This window comes from Eurosta solidaginis, chromosome 4, assembly GCF_040869045.1.
Source record: "Eurosta solidaginis isolate ZX-2024a chromosome 4, ASM4086904v1, whole genome shotgun sequence".
NCBI lineage: Eukaryota > Metazoa > Arthropoda > Insecta > Diptera > Tephritidae > Eurosta > Eurosta solidaginis.
Window position 1 is genome coordinate 116279485 of NC_090322.1, and position 18106 is coordinate 116297590.

Consider the following 18106-nt stretch of genomic DNA (forward strand, 5'->3'; position numbering starts at 1 on the left):
ATATCATTTGGCTTACCAGTGAAACGTATTCGCCAATTGGAAATCATATTTGAGATTTTGTTAGCCAGAAAATTGCTCCTCAGAGGCAGATGTTCATTATCACGGTACGGTCGGCTGGGCTCCTCCTCCTGATTATGTGGCATTTCCTGTGGCGGCCTTGGGGTTTCTTGAGTGGATTGGCGATAGCGATTATCTCCTACATTTAATTGTCCCAAGAGGGTGCTCAAATCACTACCGATTTGGGTGGTTATTTGCTCGCGAAAGCCAGTCAAAGATTCCTGAATCATGTTTCGAACTCTAGAATAATCTACATTACTGCTTGACCTTGGAGCAGTAGCAGTCAATCTGTGGTCGTGTCTAGGTGAACGATATGCGTTCGGTCGATTTAAATCAGTGTCAGTTGTTCGAAGTGCCTGTGTTATTGATCGAGTCGCTACTCTATTTCGGGATATAGCTCCTCCTCTGGCTCGGAATGAAGTGGTTGCTGGTGAGGCTGTCACCACCGCTGCGCCATTAGGGCTTGGTAGATCGGACATAGTGACTGGTTCCCTGCACGAAGGACATGAGGAATTCGTATCTATCCACCTACTTAAACATGATCGGTGAAATATGTGCTTGCAAGGAGTCTCAACACGATCCTGCGTCACACCTTCGCTACAAATGGTGCAGATCATTTCTTCGGCTGTGTTGGCCAAATTCAATTCCTCAATGCTATGTCTCACCGCCATTATGAAAAAAAATCTTTGGTATTTGTATTGGTTGGTGTTAATATTTATATATGTTTTTAGTTATTCGTATTTGTAGTTATTTGGTTTTCTAGATAAATCCGTGCACTACAAAATTTCCGTTATAAGAATGATATTTCCAAAAAAAAAAAAAAACAAGCCGTTTATCACCTTGCTTCAAAGCGTGTCGATGTACTTATTTTTTTGCGTTGTGCAAAATAGTCGATATGCACACCGTATTTTATTATTGGCGAACGTAGAGTTATCTGTTTAGTGTTGATCGTTTTAAGTTTACGTATATTAGTTTTATTACACGTTTACTTATTTCGATTTTATCTCTTTATATACTAGGTATTTTTCTTTTCTATTTGCAAAAAAAAATGTTATTATCGTGATGACATATTTGTGGCATTGGGGTCTTACATGGGCTTCCGTACATGTATGTATGTACTACCGGTTGAACCCAACCTTGCAACGAAATGACAGTGCAAAAACTTAATTATTTAATGGCTGCGATTTCAAGTTCGGAAAGTGACGAGAGCCTAGTCATCAACTAAAGCAACCTCTAGTCACTTAATCCAAAAAAAATTATCAAGCGATACAATTCGTGAGTAATCTACCAAGATAACCCAGTATAAAAAAATCTCTAACGATATCCGATATAAATTTACGGAAACAAATATAAGGTTTTATTAAAGCTTTGATCGGGTATGACTTCGACATTAGCCAATGTCATCTATTTCGCCGAGGAAAGCATGCAAAAACTTACGTTGATATAAAGTTCACCGGTTCATATCCGAAATCATTCAGATAATGAAAATCCAAGGCAATATCTTTAGGAGAACAAAAAAAAATTGGTCAAACTGCGGTAAAGCAATCAAAAAAAAATTTAATGAGCTGCAAAACATACTAAAATAAAAAAAATCTTATAAAGTTCACCGGTTCATATCCGAAGTAATCCAGATAATGACAATCCAAGGCTAAATCTTTTAAGTGATCAACATTTGAATAAACTACAAAAAATTTGATGAACTCTTAACCTTCTCTGGCCCCACACGTTGGGCGCCATTTTATGTAATGAACCAATCGCTTCATGCCTCCGTTGGCTCCCTTATAGTGCACCATCTATGCAAAGAAGCTGGCCTCATTAATGTTTGTCATCCCAGCCACAAACTTCTTCACTTAGACAATTGTCTAGCTTACTTGGCACTGAATTAAGGAACATCAGGTCTGCTATGCAATAGCTCTCCGAGTGGGTATAGGGTTTAAGGAGCGGGTACTCTGTTTGCTACAGCCGGCTAGTCTACGGCGTATATGGGGGGGGGGGGGGGGGGGGGGGGGGGGATCTTGCTCCTACACTGACTTTTACCTCGGTTTCTCATTAAAAAAAATCAAACAGAGATTTACTAAAAAAAAGTTACATTTTGAGGCCGTCGAAGGGTTAGGCTCATCCAAATAAAACAATACCCAAAAGAACGTTTCAAATTTACTACGGAAATGAAAAAGTAAAGCGTGAACTAATACACACAACTACCTGCCACGCGTTGCATCGTTTGGGGTTCATCCGGCAGAGGTGGAAGGCTAAGCTGTCGTTGCCCTCCCGTCTTCACCCACCCAACCTGCTAAAAGAATGGCAAAAGTTGTTCTTTTAGCCCACACATACTCACCATTGCCCCTACCACAAATATCCAATAAAAGTTAAACCTTCATTTTTCTCCTTTTACAAATCCTTAAATTTTAATCAAAGTTTCTTCAATCATACATTTCTTTGTTTCTATATCTACTACTACGATAGACTTGTATTTTTATTTTCGCATTTATTACTTTGTGCTATATGTATTTATGTACATATATGTTAACCTACCTAAACTGTTCCTTACATCATTTATGTTAGCTTGCATTTCAACAGGTCGATCGAAATCGAATTCTCTATCTTGCATTGTTATTTCGAAGTCTCTTAATTCCACAAAAAAGTAAGTTAACAAATTTACAAAATCATATATATAAATTAATTCTCTTGAGAGGAAGAAAACGTTTCTCTGGTTTCCATGACTTCTTTACATTCTCCAAAAATTCTTCTCATCTCTTATCACTAGTCAAACATGTTAAGTTGAGATTTCCTCACTACATACAATTTAAACAAAAGTCGCTCAGTATATAAATTCACTTATTACTCTACTACTAATTAAAAAAAAAAAAACAATGTTATTTCTCAAAACTATTTTTCTCGCACTCAACACAATACATATAACCTGAGATGTCTGTACTTACATATTTAACATAGTTTCAAACATATTTATACATCGCTCACAGCGAGAAGCACCGCTTGCACCTTATACGCAGTATGTTAATGCGGCAGTTACTCACGAACGTACGTACCAAAAACGTGTCAGCTGACACGACCTATCTTATGAGTGTGCAATGTAAACGAAAACTCACCGACGTGCAACGCCCGTACGTACGTAGCCCGGAACGTAGAAATCAAAACAATTTTGATTTTTTCCGTGAGAACGTGTCAGCTGATCGCTCTCTCACTAGACAGAGTTGCCTAGTAAACTTTTGTGCGATAATTTTTGACCGTTTGCAGTTTTATGCAAAAACACCTAATTAAAGTTTGAAAAATTGTGAAAATAATTCGAAATAATTTCGTAAAAGTGCAGATTATAAATATGTAATCTATTTATATTTATTTAATATTAATTCCAGCCTTTTGCAGCATCAAAAATTAAATTGGAAAAAGTTGATGTGTCCATAAGCATGCATGCAAAATGGTCAATGGCAACGGTGCTTATCTGTAAACAATACACACACAAATATGTTATGTACATGTACACAGATGCACACATTGATTCCTACGGGCTTGAGGGTTCGGTCAAACGTGTTTCGTACGACAAACTTCCGTACGTACGGCACACGTCGGCGTGTAATTACCGCTTAAAGCCGTGGTTACTCACGAACGTACGTAGAAAAAACGTGTCAGCTGACACGACCTATCTTATGAGTGTGCAATGTAAACGAAAACTCACCGACGTTCAACGCCCATACGTACGTAGCCCGGAACGTAGAAATCAAAACAATTTGGATTTTTTCCGTATGAACGTGTCAGCTGATCACTCTCTCACTAGACAGAGTTGCCTAGTAAACTTTTGAGCGCTAATTTTTGACCGTTTGCAGTTTTATGCAAAAACACCTAATTAAAGTTTGAAAAATTGTGAAAATAATTCGAAATAATTTTGTAAAAGTGCAGATTATATATATGTAATCTATTTATATTTATTTAATATTAATTCCAGCCTTTTACAATATCAAAAATTAAATTGGAAAAAGTTGATGTTTCCATAAGCATGCATGCAAAATGGTCAATGGCAACAGTGCTTATCTGTGAACAATACACACACAAATATGTTATGTACATGTACACAGACCCACACCTTGATTCCTACGGGCAAGTGTCGGCAAAAATGTTGTGTGGATGTATTAGTGAGAGCGCTTTGATCGCACGAATCAATTAATTCACTGATCATTCTCTTGTTAAACTGCAACGGCTAAGCACGCAATAAATAATAAGTTATTGATGCGCACAATGGCAAGCGAATATTTTATGTTGAACAACGCCTTTGGGCAAATTCAATGCGCGGATCAAATCTACAGATACAGGATGCTGCTTGATAGGAATTTCAAAAAGACCTGCTTTTTGATCAATTTTTATAAAGGTAGTCCTTAAAATGTTTTTTATTATCTTTTACTTACTACTTTAAATTCCACTTGCATATACAAATAGATCCCTATAATTTTCCTAATAAATACATACGTTTTTTACTATTACTATTAATATTTACAAATTTAAGACTGACACCTGATTGTACTAGAAATAAATGGGCAACAAAACTATATATGGGGTATTCCATACCATGGAATACCCCATATACACTAAAAAATTAAGAATTTTGATGAAAATCCACCGAATTTTTAGTATTATTTTCAAATAAAATTTACAGTTTCTCTTTGGATCCTGTTGCATTTTTTCGTATTAAATTAGTTAAATTAATTCATATTAATAAAATGTATTTACGTAAATACTTGCATATATTTTTCGCTGCACAACTAGCGGTACCAACACTCAATGTTGACACGCCAATTGCTCATTGCAGACTGAACCATTCACTAAACAAAGAGCGCAGGCTATCTGTGTGAGTTGCTCACCATCTTAAGATGTATGAAACGCCGATGTCTGCCTACGGGCTTGAGAGTTCGGTCAAACGTGTTTCGTACGACAAATGTCCGTACGTCCGGCACACGTCGGTGGGTAACTGCCGCATAACTCTTGATGTTGCGCTCTCATATGCTCACAACACTTAGAATTAATTGAGTTGGTACAAATTAATGAGCAGCTGAGTATGAGCAGTTAGAACATATTTATAAAACTGGAATTCTCTTTCGAGTTAAGAGAAGGAAAGCAAAAAAAAAAACAATATTTAGCAGAAAATCGAAATTATGTGAACGCTGTAACGTAGCCTTCTTGCAACATAATCTGAGTAAATGATGTTACATGGCCCAATTAACAGAGCAGCACAAAAGAAACTAATAAAAGAAATTCAAAACCTACTGTAAAGGTTATTAATGTTCAAAATTAAAATCTTTGTTATTAATACAATTTTTTTTTTTTTTTTGTACTATTTTTATCGTCAAATTTCTTGAGGAATTTTGTGACGATATTAACCCCTCAAGTGGTGCAAATAAAACATGAATTGGTTGAATGAATATAGATATACAGACCGGTTAATTTTTACGAAGATAACTTATTTTTTTCCTTTCATTAAGCTGATCATTTTAATGAAAAGAAAACTATGAGTCCACATTCATCGCACACAAAAGAAAAAGTTAAAAATTAAATAATTTTATAACGATTTAGCAAAGAAACCAGCTAATTGGATTAGCTAATTTCATCGCTCTTTTTCAATTAATGAATGATCCAATTCAAACAAAGGAATTAATAATAACTTTTTTTTTTTTTGGTTAATCAATAATTAACAGGTCTGTTATATGTACATGTGTCAAAAGATGAGGCACTTACCGATTCATCCTCCTTCCGCTGGCCAGTTGATGGAGTGTTGACGTTTGTGGCTATAAAAGTTTTGGGAAGAAAACACAATCACTTTTTTTTTATTTAGCACCTTTTTCCTAACCATACTCATTTTCTCCAGTGGTATATTTTCTGGGGCTTTTTGATTCGCTCACTCATCCACATTCAACTTTTTACAATAAAATATTTATTATTATTATTTTTTTTTATATGTTAGAGAGCCTAACAGCCTACGCAAATTTTAATTTTTCTTTTACTTTTTTTTTTTTTTTTGTTTAATGATTCCTACAAACTACAAAAAAAAATATTTAGCCGCTGCGCCTCCTGCATCTGGAAATTCCTGGCGAGATCTTGGACTCCAACTTCCCATTTTGCCTCATTTAATTGATGATTGCTTCCTCTCGTAAAATTTTTCTTGTTGTAGAATTTTCATGTCTTATACAAGCAACTGAAATGTTTCGGTTATATATATATATATTTTTTTTTGTTCTAAGTTCGCAAATTTTTGTTTGTTTGTTTTTTTTTTCGCAATTCAAAACTAACCATTGATCATGGCTACTTGTTTACACCCCTCGCAAGGCTTGAATTCACAAATACAAATGCTTTTTTCACTTGTGTTGAGTTTTTTTTTTTTTGGATTATTATTTTTATTCAAATTTCTACAATCCCTTTTGTTTCTTATAACGTGTCGCTTATAAAAGGGGCTGTCTTTTTAAATATCAAGTTTTGTATTAAGATTTACACCTTATAGGGTTTTCTTCTTCAAGCACTTTTTTTTCTGTCTTCTTAGTTAATTTTTTTTTATAACTTTTGGTTCTTATAACTTTTGTTTCTCGAAATAAAATACTTTACTTTTTGGTGTTGCTATTATTTTTTTTTTGTATTCGAACGCAAAGATAATTAGTTTATCTTCAATTATATTCCTCTTATCTCTTTTACCTGTATTTTCGAAATTACAAATAATTCGGTCTTTCTTTCACAATTATACTTTTTTTGTTTTTGTATAAATTTTCGGTTCCTTGTTCACGTGATGATGTTTTTCGAAACTGAAAATTTTTCATTCCTACTTATTTTTGTTTTTTTTTTCCCAAACTTCCAACTAATACAAGTTTTTTCAAGAAATTTACTTTTGTTGTTTGTATAACTTTTCGGTTCACTCTTATACATAAACCTTCCCCTTTTTTTTTTGTTAAATTTTGTGCAAAAATATCGTTTTCGTCAGTTTTCAAAGTTTCACTTTTACTTTAAAAATAAAATTTTTCTTAGTTTGACGCGGTGCAGGGCCGGGATAAACTTTTGTTTGATTAGTAAAAATAATTTTATTTTTTTTTTCCAAAAAGAGTTTTTTTTTTCTTTCTTTTATACAGTTGTTCACGAATTCATAAAATTTTAGTTTCTTTCTTCACTTTTGATAAATTTTTACATAAAACAATTTTTTTTTCAAAGTTCACTGTCAAATCTTAATTTTTCTTAACTTTAAAAATTTGTTTTATTAGTTTTGCACAGAAGGGATTTCAACGTATCCCTTGATTTTATTATATTTCATTTTTTCGCGGACAACCGAACGTCTTTAAACTCCTTCAGTAACTGACTTGTCCAACTTTTTGCTATCCGTTTCCAAGCTCGGTAACCGCCGAAATTCAGCCACTTGCTCTCCAAAAAAAATTGTTTGCGAACTATTTTCTATTAAAAAAAATGTTTACGAGCTATTCTTCCCCGTTAATCGTCTGTTTGCGAACTATTTTCCTTTGTCTAGTTTTTGTATTTTCAGTCTCTTCAAACCTATAGAATTTATATTTTTCTCCCATACTTCCCGCGGTTATTTTTTTCTTCTTTTTTTTAATAAGCAATCTCTCACACAATTTCTGCAACTTTTTCTACAATAGTCCCACAGTGTAAGCCCTGCTGTTACGATACCTGTTACCATCTGTTCCCACTTCTGTTATTAGAACTTATGTTTGAACTCATTAATGTAACATTAACTTGAACTTCGAAACTGCTCCTATGCTGTTAAACCATCTATTTGGGCTTGCCCTGTTAACATCATACAGGTTTGCTATACCTCTTACTAATATACGGGAAGCATATCCTATGGCTACCGGAAATAGAATGTTTACGTCTGGCGGATATCTGTCGAACCTCACAAGGCTGTCCCCAATCTTATTATAATCTAATATGCAATTATATTTTTTAATGAAGTCGAGTCCCAAAATTCCATCACATGGGATTGGGAAATTGTCTTCTACTATGTGAATGGTAGCGTGCTCCGCCTATCACACCGTATGCCCTGGGTTCAACTCCCGGGCAAAGCAACATCAAAATTTTAGAAATAAGATTTTTCAATTAGAAGAAAATTTATCTAAGCGGGGTCGCCCCTCGGCAGTGTCTGGCAAGCGCTCCGATGGTATTTCTGCCATGAAAAGCTTTCAGTGAAAACTCATCTGCCTTGCAGATGCCGTTCGGAGTCGGCATAAAACATGTAGGTCCCGTCCGGCCAATTTGTAGGGAAAAATCAAGAGGAGCATGACGCAAATTGGAAGAGAAGCTCGGCCTTAGATCTCTTCGGAGGTTATCGCGCCTTACATTTATTTTTTATTTTTTATGTGAAACTTATGTCGTATTAAAAGATTATCATCTGTTAGATCTGCTTTTACTGTTCCAAGTGCGCTTGTTATGCCTCGGCCTATACCTTTTAAATCTGTGATTTGTGAGTTATTTATTGTGACATTACTGTCAATTTGACCCTTCTTTATTATTGAGATATCCGCTCCTGTATCTATCAGGAACGTCGAAGTTGACTTATTTAGGGTAGTATTGGAAGATATGTAGCTGTTTAGATGCAAGTTGAATGTGCATACTTTATTACCGTTAGAATTTACTGTTGGGGTGGAGTTGGCTGGTTTTCCTGTTGGTTTATATTACGGAGGTTCCTTGTGTCTTGGGATATTATTATTTTGTCTATTATTATTGTTGTTGCTATATCTGTTAGTGTTACCGTAATATCTTCGGTTTTGGTTACTTCTATAATTATTATTTTGGTAGCTTCTTCGGAAGTTACCTCGGTAATTACCTTGCGAGCGCGTCAAGCGTAACACTGTATTTGGGTTACCCGTGACTTGAGTACAGCTATTCGTGAATTTTGAAATAGCCTCGTTCATAGATGTGAACGTTCCTGCTTGCATTATTAGTTTTACTCTTTCGTTAGCCGAGTTTTTACACATGGCTTTTACAGCTGATTGTGTGGCATATCAGGTGCCACATCAGGTGCAAGTCCGTCTGATATGTAAGCACCTTCTAACGATTTTGTTAATTTTTCTATTTCTGCAGTGTACTGGTTAGCTGTTTTACTGCGCTGTTGAATGTTTAGGAGTTTTGCTGTCAAAACCTCTACAGATTCACCTTTAATTGCTGAACTCAACTTTTGCCTTATTTCTAGTATTGAGTTTTCGGTGCTCAAAAGGTTTCTAGCTGTTCCCTTGAGCTTTGTTTTTATCATGGAGACTGCTATGGTCTCGTGAGTATCCTTAATTTGTTCTAGGATATCCAGTGTATCTAAGAAGCTATGTAAGTTCTCATGTTTACCATCAAACTCAGGCAGGATTGACGAAGCCGTTTTTAAGAATTCTACTGTGGTTTGAGCCATTTTGTCTTTTCTTGTTTGGTAGTTTGGCGTCTCTGTTAAACTTTCTTTTTGTTCCTGTTTTTCTTCTTCTTTTTGTTCTACTTTTGATTCTTCTTCTAAATCAGATGCTGACTCCAGAAGGAATGTGTTATAGTCTATTTCTATTTCTTTCTTAAAACTCGTTGGTACTATGAAGTCAATATCATATCTTGCCAGTGAGGACACCAATTTGTCTCTAATGCTGGAAAAAATTTGATATGCTTGGTCTTTTCGATTGCTGTCGAGTTTACCATTTAACTGTTGAATTATTTTTCCTATTTTGTTAAACGATTCAACTACTATTTTAAGATGCTTTACTACTGTTTCTGCCTTAATTTTTGTATTTTTATTAATACATTTGTAAGATTTTTCTCCTATCGTTTTTTCTTCTATGTGTAGTTTAACGATATCTTCCCATTTGCCCATTGGGGATGGCAGTTAAAATTTTGTTAAGCCTTATCTAAACCGTCTGCGCGGCTAGCATATCGCTTTTTTAGGAATTTATTATGAGTTGAGTAGAGTTTCAGAAACAAACTTATGCAACTGACTACGCAAATTATTAGAAGCATGATTTTGATAGTATCTAGTGCTTCAGTATGGTCTACTACTTGGACTGAGTTTACAACGTTTGCCGTTGGTTTTTCTATTTTCGATTCTTGGCCTCCCATCGTAAAAAAATAATATGAAGACAAACAATTTTTTTGTGGTTTTTTTTTCTTTTTTTTTTAAATTTTTCCAATATTTTAATCTGTTCTTCCCATAAATTTTACTTCTCATCTATATATCTCTTCAGCTGCTGTTGCGAGTGGGTTCCTAACATTCCATATTGTTGGTTCCCCAGGCATCTCAATAAGTTTCCAATGACTTTTCAACCAAATCAGAGTTTTTTCCTCATCTACAATTTTGATTTCATTTTTAAGGTCCTCAAGTGGGCCTTTTACATAAGTTTTAATCTTTCTTGGTCTTTCCAAAATTTAAAATTAATAGTTTTACAAAATTATACTTTTTTTTTTTCAACACCCTAATATTTACATTGTTGGATTCGGTTTTTTATGTTTGTAACTATTGTTTCTTAATTCCTTAATTTCTTTTTTTTAGTTGAATTTTCTCTGCCTGATTAGTGCTTAAGTTTATTTTTTCATAGATTTTGGCTATTGATTTTCGTATGCCAAATTGCTCTCCTCTTTTTCTTTTTAATTTGACCGGCTTTCGAACTTAGGTTCCTCAATTTTTTGAATTTTGTTCCTCTTTCTATACTCTTCAATTGTTATTGGCTTAGGGCCTTGGTTTATTTTCTCGGGTGTTTTCTTTTCATCTTCTAGGAAATTTAAATTTTGTCTAGCTAGTTTATAAAAAATTTGGTCAAACTGACTTTGATTTTGTATGTCCTCTTCTGGGAACATAATTCAATAAGCAGTAAAAAAAAAAATTTTTTTTTTTACAGCAAAAATACAATTTTTGCTTGTCAAAATTTGGCATTGTCATGGTTAAAGAAATGACTTCATACTTAAGCTAGTGTATTTATTATACTTATAATTATCATGCTCCTCTTGTTTATCACTATTGAAAATGTGGTACGCTTCACGAGATCAGTGTCATTCTTGCTCTGGGGCTATGCTAATATCGTTCCAATTTTAATGTATTTTCCGTTGAAGTAATTGCCACAATATGCTAATCTTCGTGTATTTTCCGTTGAAGTAATTGCCACAATATGCTAATCTTCGTGTATTTTCCGTTGAAGTAATTGCCACAATATGCTAATCTTCGTGTATTTTCCGTTGACGTAATTTCCTTAATTTTTATTATTGGTGCCCGACTTTAACACCTTCTCTTTTTTTTTTCTTTTTACAAGGCTTAGGCTGTAATCAGCCAGAAAAATCCTGCCGGCTATGACATTAGGCTGAAAAATCAGCCAGTAGCATCATAGGCAGGATCGCCATGTAGAAAGGTCCCTAACGCAATTAAAACAAAGAAGACTTCATTGCTTGCATTATGAATGTCGAATTGTCTTTATTCAAATAATTCAGCCTATTTATATTAGATTATTCTAAACATATTCTTACATATCTATTTACATTTAAGCTTACATACTTACATACATAACTACCTTAAACATACATACTTACATACCTACATACTACTCGGCACAAAATATGTACCTACATATATGAGCTGCAAATTTATGGGAAATACTAACCTTGCAAGTTGCAGGAATGCAAATTGCTGGGATTCAAATTCGTTTGGTTGTGTGTTGTACACGTCTGTTTATTAATGGCTGTATCAGCATTAATTCTCAAATGCATTTTTATGTGTTGATGAACATTTAGACTATTTTTGTAGCAGGTTAGAATATTAGACTGATTTAAATATTTTGGATTAAATTGAATTGTTGGCTGCTTACACTACATTACCATCGCCTGACTTTTGTTTCACTGCAAATTCTTGATCACATTTTCCATATGTTTTATCCAATATATGTTCATCGCTAAGCTATCTATTAGTATAGTCACCATGCTATATCATAGTAATCCTCAGTATTGGAGATGGTGGCGACACGAGTGAGCTGGTTCTTCATACGAGGGCAATCCTTGTGCACATGTCCCAACTGGCGGCATGTAAAACAGGAACTGCAGGGCGTTGAGGCTTTGGGCAACTGCTCTGATAGTGACCAAATCGGGAGCCGTTGAAGCAGCGTACTGTTGTCAAATCTTCGCCGGTAACTGCCCTCGGCGTTTTTGTTTCGATGTTTCCAGTGAAGAGTTGTGGCGGCGCTGCTCATACCGTTCAGTTCGCCATACTAGTTCTGCCACCGAATTGGCGTCATAGAGTATACTAATATTGTTGCTACTGTCTGGGATTCCGTCAATGATTATATCGACCAACTCCGATTCCGGTATCTCTGCCTGAGCGGCTATCGATTGCATCGCGACGACGTAGCTAATGCAAGTTTTGGATGGCTTCAATTTGCGTAGCCTTAGTTGACGATAAAATTCTTGCCGCGAGCAATTGCGTCGGAACATCGCATACAACGACGACTTAAGAGCTGAGTACTCCATAAGACCCTTGTTTAAAATAAATTCTTTTTCCGTTCCGGTCATGCACCGCCTCAGTGCTAGGCAATTGTGCCTTTCATCGTACTTATTGGCATCAGCGTAGTCCTCGAAATGCAGGAACCACCTGTTGATATCATAATGATTATCACCGCCAAACTTTGGTACTGCAGCCTCTAGTTCATCGAAATTTATATATTTTCATATGCGAACACTTGGGTCGCTTTGTGTTTGTTGTAGCTGACTTTCCACGATGGAGTTCCACGATTTCGCGGCGCAATTTCAGGGCTCTTAACTGGTCCTCTAGTTGACTAGTTTCTCCAAAAGGTGACTTAGAAGCGACATCAAAACCTGTGTTATGAGTAAATGATACGGCATCGTGATTTGACATAGCAGCAGAAACAAATGATGCGGCGGCAGCGGTGGTTTCGGGTGCTGTCTCAACAGAGGTGGCATAAGTTTGATCTTCTACAGCAGCAGCACTTAATACAGGTCCAACAACATCATGTACAGCGGGGGCGGCAGTAGTAAAAATGGCAGCGGTAGTGGCAATGGCAGAGTTGGTAGCACTAGTAGTAGCGGTGGCGGAAAATGAAGTTAAGTTGGCAGCTGGAGTGCTAGGCGCCGCAGCGAAAGTGGCATTACGTAGAATGGCAGCAGATATTTCAAATTCATCGGTTATCTCAGTTTCAGCAGCTCTTTGTGCATTTGTGGTCGCTAAGCTTATCGTCTGCGGCTCAATAGATGCACCAGAAGTTGACGATGTTTCGCTACTGCGTTTCGAATCGCCGCTAACCCCAAGGTTTTGGCCGTGGTACGTGTTGAACGCATTTCTTCAATTTTTTTTTTTAATTCGCAATCAGGCTTAAATATTCACGTTAAACGTTAGTAGGTGTCACCCCACACCTGAAGTTGAAACTATATCGTTTTATTCGACAGGATGTCTTTATTTTATTTGCGATATTTAGTTTGTCTTACAAAATGGCAACTTGTCCTTTTTGGCTGGCACAGGAAGAAGAAGCCAATCAGTGAAGTTAGCTGCGCTTCCCTCTTTTTAACATTTTGACATTTTCTTTTATACTCGACATCATATGCCAGGGTTGCTATGTACAGGGTTGCTTATATGAATAAAACTTAAAACTAAAGGTGACATTACCAACTTAAGGTGACATTACAGAATTCTACTACGATCGGAATAGATCTTCTTTTGCGTTTAGAAATATAACTATAAAGTAATATATAAAATATATCAAAGAATATAGAAACAATATTCCAGAAAATAAATTTTTTTGAGGAAATTCTAATCAAAGGATAAATGAAATTAAGAGCCACCAGTGGCGAGTAACTTGCTGGAAAACAAAAAATTCATGCCGAATGTTTTCTATAAGGGAGTTTTTTTAATTGCCTCCCATTTATTCGTGCGGTGTTGTCACCTTGTGCAATTATGATTTTTTGAAAAGAAAATTAATTATTTAATTAAATACAATCGTTAAAATAAATACAAATACACCATGAAAATTATATATTTTAAGCACTTCTCGCCAAACAAAACATCGAGCAGACTGAAGTCTTTTGTTTTAATTTATCCTCTTTGGTTTAATACCTTTGTAATATAAGTAAATACTGGCAAATAGTCGAATAGTGCCGAAAAAGTGACGTTATATTGTTGACATCACCTTAATGCCCACATTACATGTGCAGCAGTTTTTCCTGCAGCGCTGCTAGTTCTACTGCTGCCTGCTGCTTGATTGCTTTGTAGAGACACGTGCAGTTATATTTACCTGGAAGCTGAATGCAGCAATTTTTATAAACAAATGCACTAAACTTGGAATTTTTTTAGTCCAAAACCAATTTTATAATCCAAAAAAATGGTTTTGAATATAAATTTTTGAATTTAAATGAGTAAAATCACTGAAATGCCGGAAAAATATTTGTTTATTTTGTATTTTGCTTGTTCGTGATTGTTTAGGTTTTTTGTTACCAAATAATGATTTAATGCAGCAAATTTTGTTTGAACAGGTCATGCAGTACGCTGCTTAGCATGCAGCGGCACATATGCTTTGGGTAGAGCAAACCAGTATGTTTAAAATTTCGCTGCGCAGAAATTCTGCAGTTATGTCTTGAGCTTTATTATTGCATTATATGCTGCTACGATAACAAAAATTTTGTAGGATGTCTTTTTTTGATTTGGAATTCAAAACTCATTGCGAGCGTATTGTACTAGCAATATAGGAGTACTTAATACTCTAGGACGAAAGGTTAAATTAAAAACGGAAAATAGAGGTAGAATAGAATGAAACGGCGTAGGGGGAAAGGGAGATAGAAATAGAGATATAAGGATATGGTAAGGAAAAGGGACAGAGGAGGTGGATAGAAAAAGAGGAGTGTAATCATCATGAGCTACAAGTAAATGAAATTAATTTTTCACATATATACCGTTTAATAGCTGGCTCATATAATCAAAGAGATAAATATAATAAGAGCCGTCACTCGTTATTTTTTAGGCATTTACTCGATGTAAACTGTGAGGTAGTCGCTACTTTTTTTTTTGGGCGAGATGTTTATAAATGTCATCTATACATTCTCATGGGGTATTTGTGTTTATTTTTCCGACTGTATTGAATTAATTATTTAATTCTCTTTCCAAAAAACACGTTTGCATAAAGTGACAACACCGCATGGATAAATGGAAGGCAATTCAAAAATATCCCTCATAAAAAAAAAGTAGCGACTACCTCACAGTTTACATCGAGTAAATGCCTAAAAAATAACGAGTGACGGCTCTTATTATATTTAACCTCTTTGATATAATGATATACGTAAATGTATTTTGATTGCTGAGTGGAATATACCCCTATCTCACGGCCGTTTCAAAAACGCCCTATCTAAAAAAACTTTTAAATAACGCCATATTTCAGAATTTGTTTCAAAAACACCGTATTTGAGATTTAGGTTGAAGAACGCTCTATCTTAGAATTTTTTTCAAAAACGCCCTATCTAAGCTCAATTTCAATTCATTTGACCTCAGCTGGGGCATAATCTGTAAAAGACGTTCTTCAATCGAATTCTGAGATAGGGCTTTTTTGAATCAAATTCTGAAATAGGGCGATACTCAAAGGTTTTCTGAAATAGGGCGTTTTTCGAAACGGCATCCAACATAGAGTGTTAGTGGAAATTTTTTTATTATTCACTTTTTTTAAAATACTTTATATAAGTAACCAGGGACGTATAATAATTTTTTTTTTCGGAGTCGAAAAGTCCTGGTCAAAAAATTTTCCTAGGTGAAAATGTTTGAGTTCCCAGGTATCCCTATAGCAAAATCATGTCGAATCATGAATGCTATTTATTTTTCGAACTTTTTCCATAAAAGTCCACATATAAAAGTAAAATCTGTATTTTTATTTTTTGAGTCCGATAGAACTAGTTAAACTCGGACTTTTAAAAATAAAAGTCCGGAAATAAAGGTTAAATCCGCACTTTTATTTTTTAAGGCCAAAATAAAAGTCCGGCTTGATAACAAAGAAACGGCTTATCCGACTTAAAAAAAATTGTTTGTTTCGGATAAGCCGTTTCTTCGTTATCAAGCGGGACTTTTATTTTGGCCTTAAAAAATAAAAGTCCAGATTCTACTTTTATTTCAGGACTTTTATTTTTAAAAGTCCGAGTTTAACTAGTTCTAACGGACTCAAAAAATAAAACTCCAAAAATAATTTTTATCTTGATCCAAATATATTAAAAGTCCAAAATTAATAGTTTTGCAAGCAATTATATTAAAAAAAAAATAAATGTAAGGCGCGATAACTTCCGAAGAGATCTAAGGCCGAGCTTCTCTTCCAATTTGCGGCGTGCTCCTCTTGATTTTCCCTACAAATTGTCCGGACGGGACCTACATGTTTTATGCCGACTCCGAACGGTATCTGCAAGGCAGATGCGTTTTCACTGAGAGCTTTTCATGGCAGAAATACACTCGGAGCGCTTGCCAGTCACTGCCGAGGGACGACCCCGCTTAGAAAAATTTTCTTCTAATTGAAAAACCTTATTTCTAAAATTTTGATGTTGCTTTGCCCGGGAGTTGAACCCAGGGCATACGATGTGATAGGCGGAGCACGCTACCATCACACCACGGTGGCCGCCAAAGGAATTATATTATAAAAGGAATAACAGTTTCGGCCCCTGTAAGTAACGAAATTCCAATTTACAGTGATGGTCACCTAGATAGCACACTTTTACTATTAAATACTAAAATACCTGTACTGCAGTTCTGTCAATTTTGCTGCTGCTTGATTGTTTCGAACGATGTTTTTTAAACTCACTAGTTTTGCAAGCCCGTCTTAGATCTATCCACAATTTTACTAAAATAACCTATTAGAGTGGTCATTCGATCCTAAGAACTGGCGATAAGTTTGACTCTGGTGATAACAGAATATGATATAAAAAATTTAAGTATTTTTTACTCTTCATAATAAAAAAACACGAAATTTTTCGACCTAGCAACATATTCGATATCGCCAGTAGAAAATTTGTCGGAAATGGAATTTATGCTAACTAGACATGAAAGCTAACTCGTGTCCACCTATAATCCTCATACGTCCCACTGTGGGACGGCTACATTCTAGTTATCATTATTATTAAATTGCAAAAAAAATTATGTTATATATTTTCCGTAGCTCAAACAGAGGCGGAAACGGTTAACAGATATCGTGGGCCAGATGCGTACAATTTTAGTGATGCCTTGGAACAAACGAGTGAGTAAATTCGCACGATCTATTTCATTTGTATTATATTTACACATAGTACAAACATATAATGACTACAAACTTTTTTACAAATATATTTATCTCTGAATTTAATTCTGTAGATTTCGGTAAATTCAATTGCTTTCTTATTTGTGTATCTGGAATGGTGCTGGCCGTTGTGCTGCTGGAAACGGCTGCAATGGGATTTATCCTGCCAATCGCACAATGTGACTTACAACTAACAAATCAGGATAAGGGTATACTCAGTGCAATAAGTTTTTTGGGTATAATTACAAGTTCTCACTTATGGGGATTCTTCGCGGATACAAAAGGACGTCGAAGAATTATGCGACCAACATTGTTGGCTGCATTTGCAGTTACGGTTCTTTCAAGTTTTGCACAAAACTTTTGGGTCATGGTGGTACTACGCTTCATTAATGGATTTTTGTAAGTAATCATTTTTAATTTAAGTAAATTACATAGCTATGTATGTAGCTTACAAGTACCTATTACCTAAATGGTCCCTTTCAACGGAAAATTTCTGTAGTGCGTCATAAGAGATAGCCACATTGAAAACGACGACTGCAAACAACAGCGACAATAAAGCAAAGCTTTACGACGACAATAATAAATAAAAACAAGTAAGGACGGCTAAGTTCGGGGGTAACCGAACATTACATACTCAGCCAAGTGCTTTGGAGACAAAATTATCTTTTTCATAGATACATACAAATGTTAATGCTAAAAAGTGGAGCAACTTGTCTTGGCTATCTTTCTTCAGCTATCAATTCCTTTTATTTGAATAGTTTTTTTTTAATATGAAAATTTGGTTAAATTTTAACGGATTTCTT

The 18106-nt window shown here is 35.2% G+C and overlaps 2 pseudogenes; one reads left to right on the plus strand and one right to left on the minus strand.

Annotated features, from left to right (window-relative positions):
• LOC137250185 (putative transporter SVOPL) overlaps positions 1-18106 on the plus strand; it is a 181182-nt pseudogene that overhangs the window by 134669 nt on the left and 28407 nt on the right.
• Positions 11035-11128, minus strand: LOC137251548 (U6 spliceosomal RNA; annotated as a pseudogene).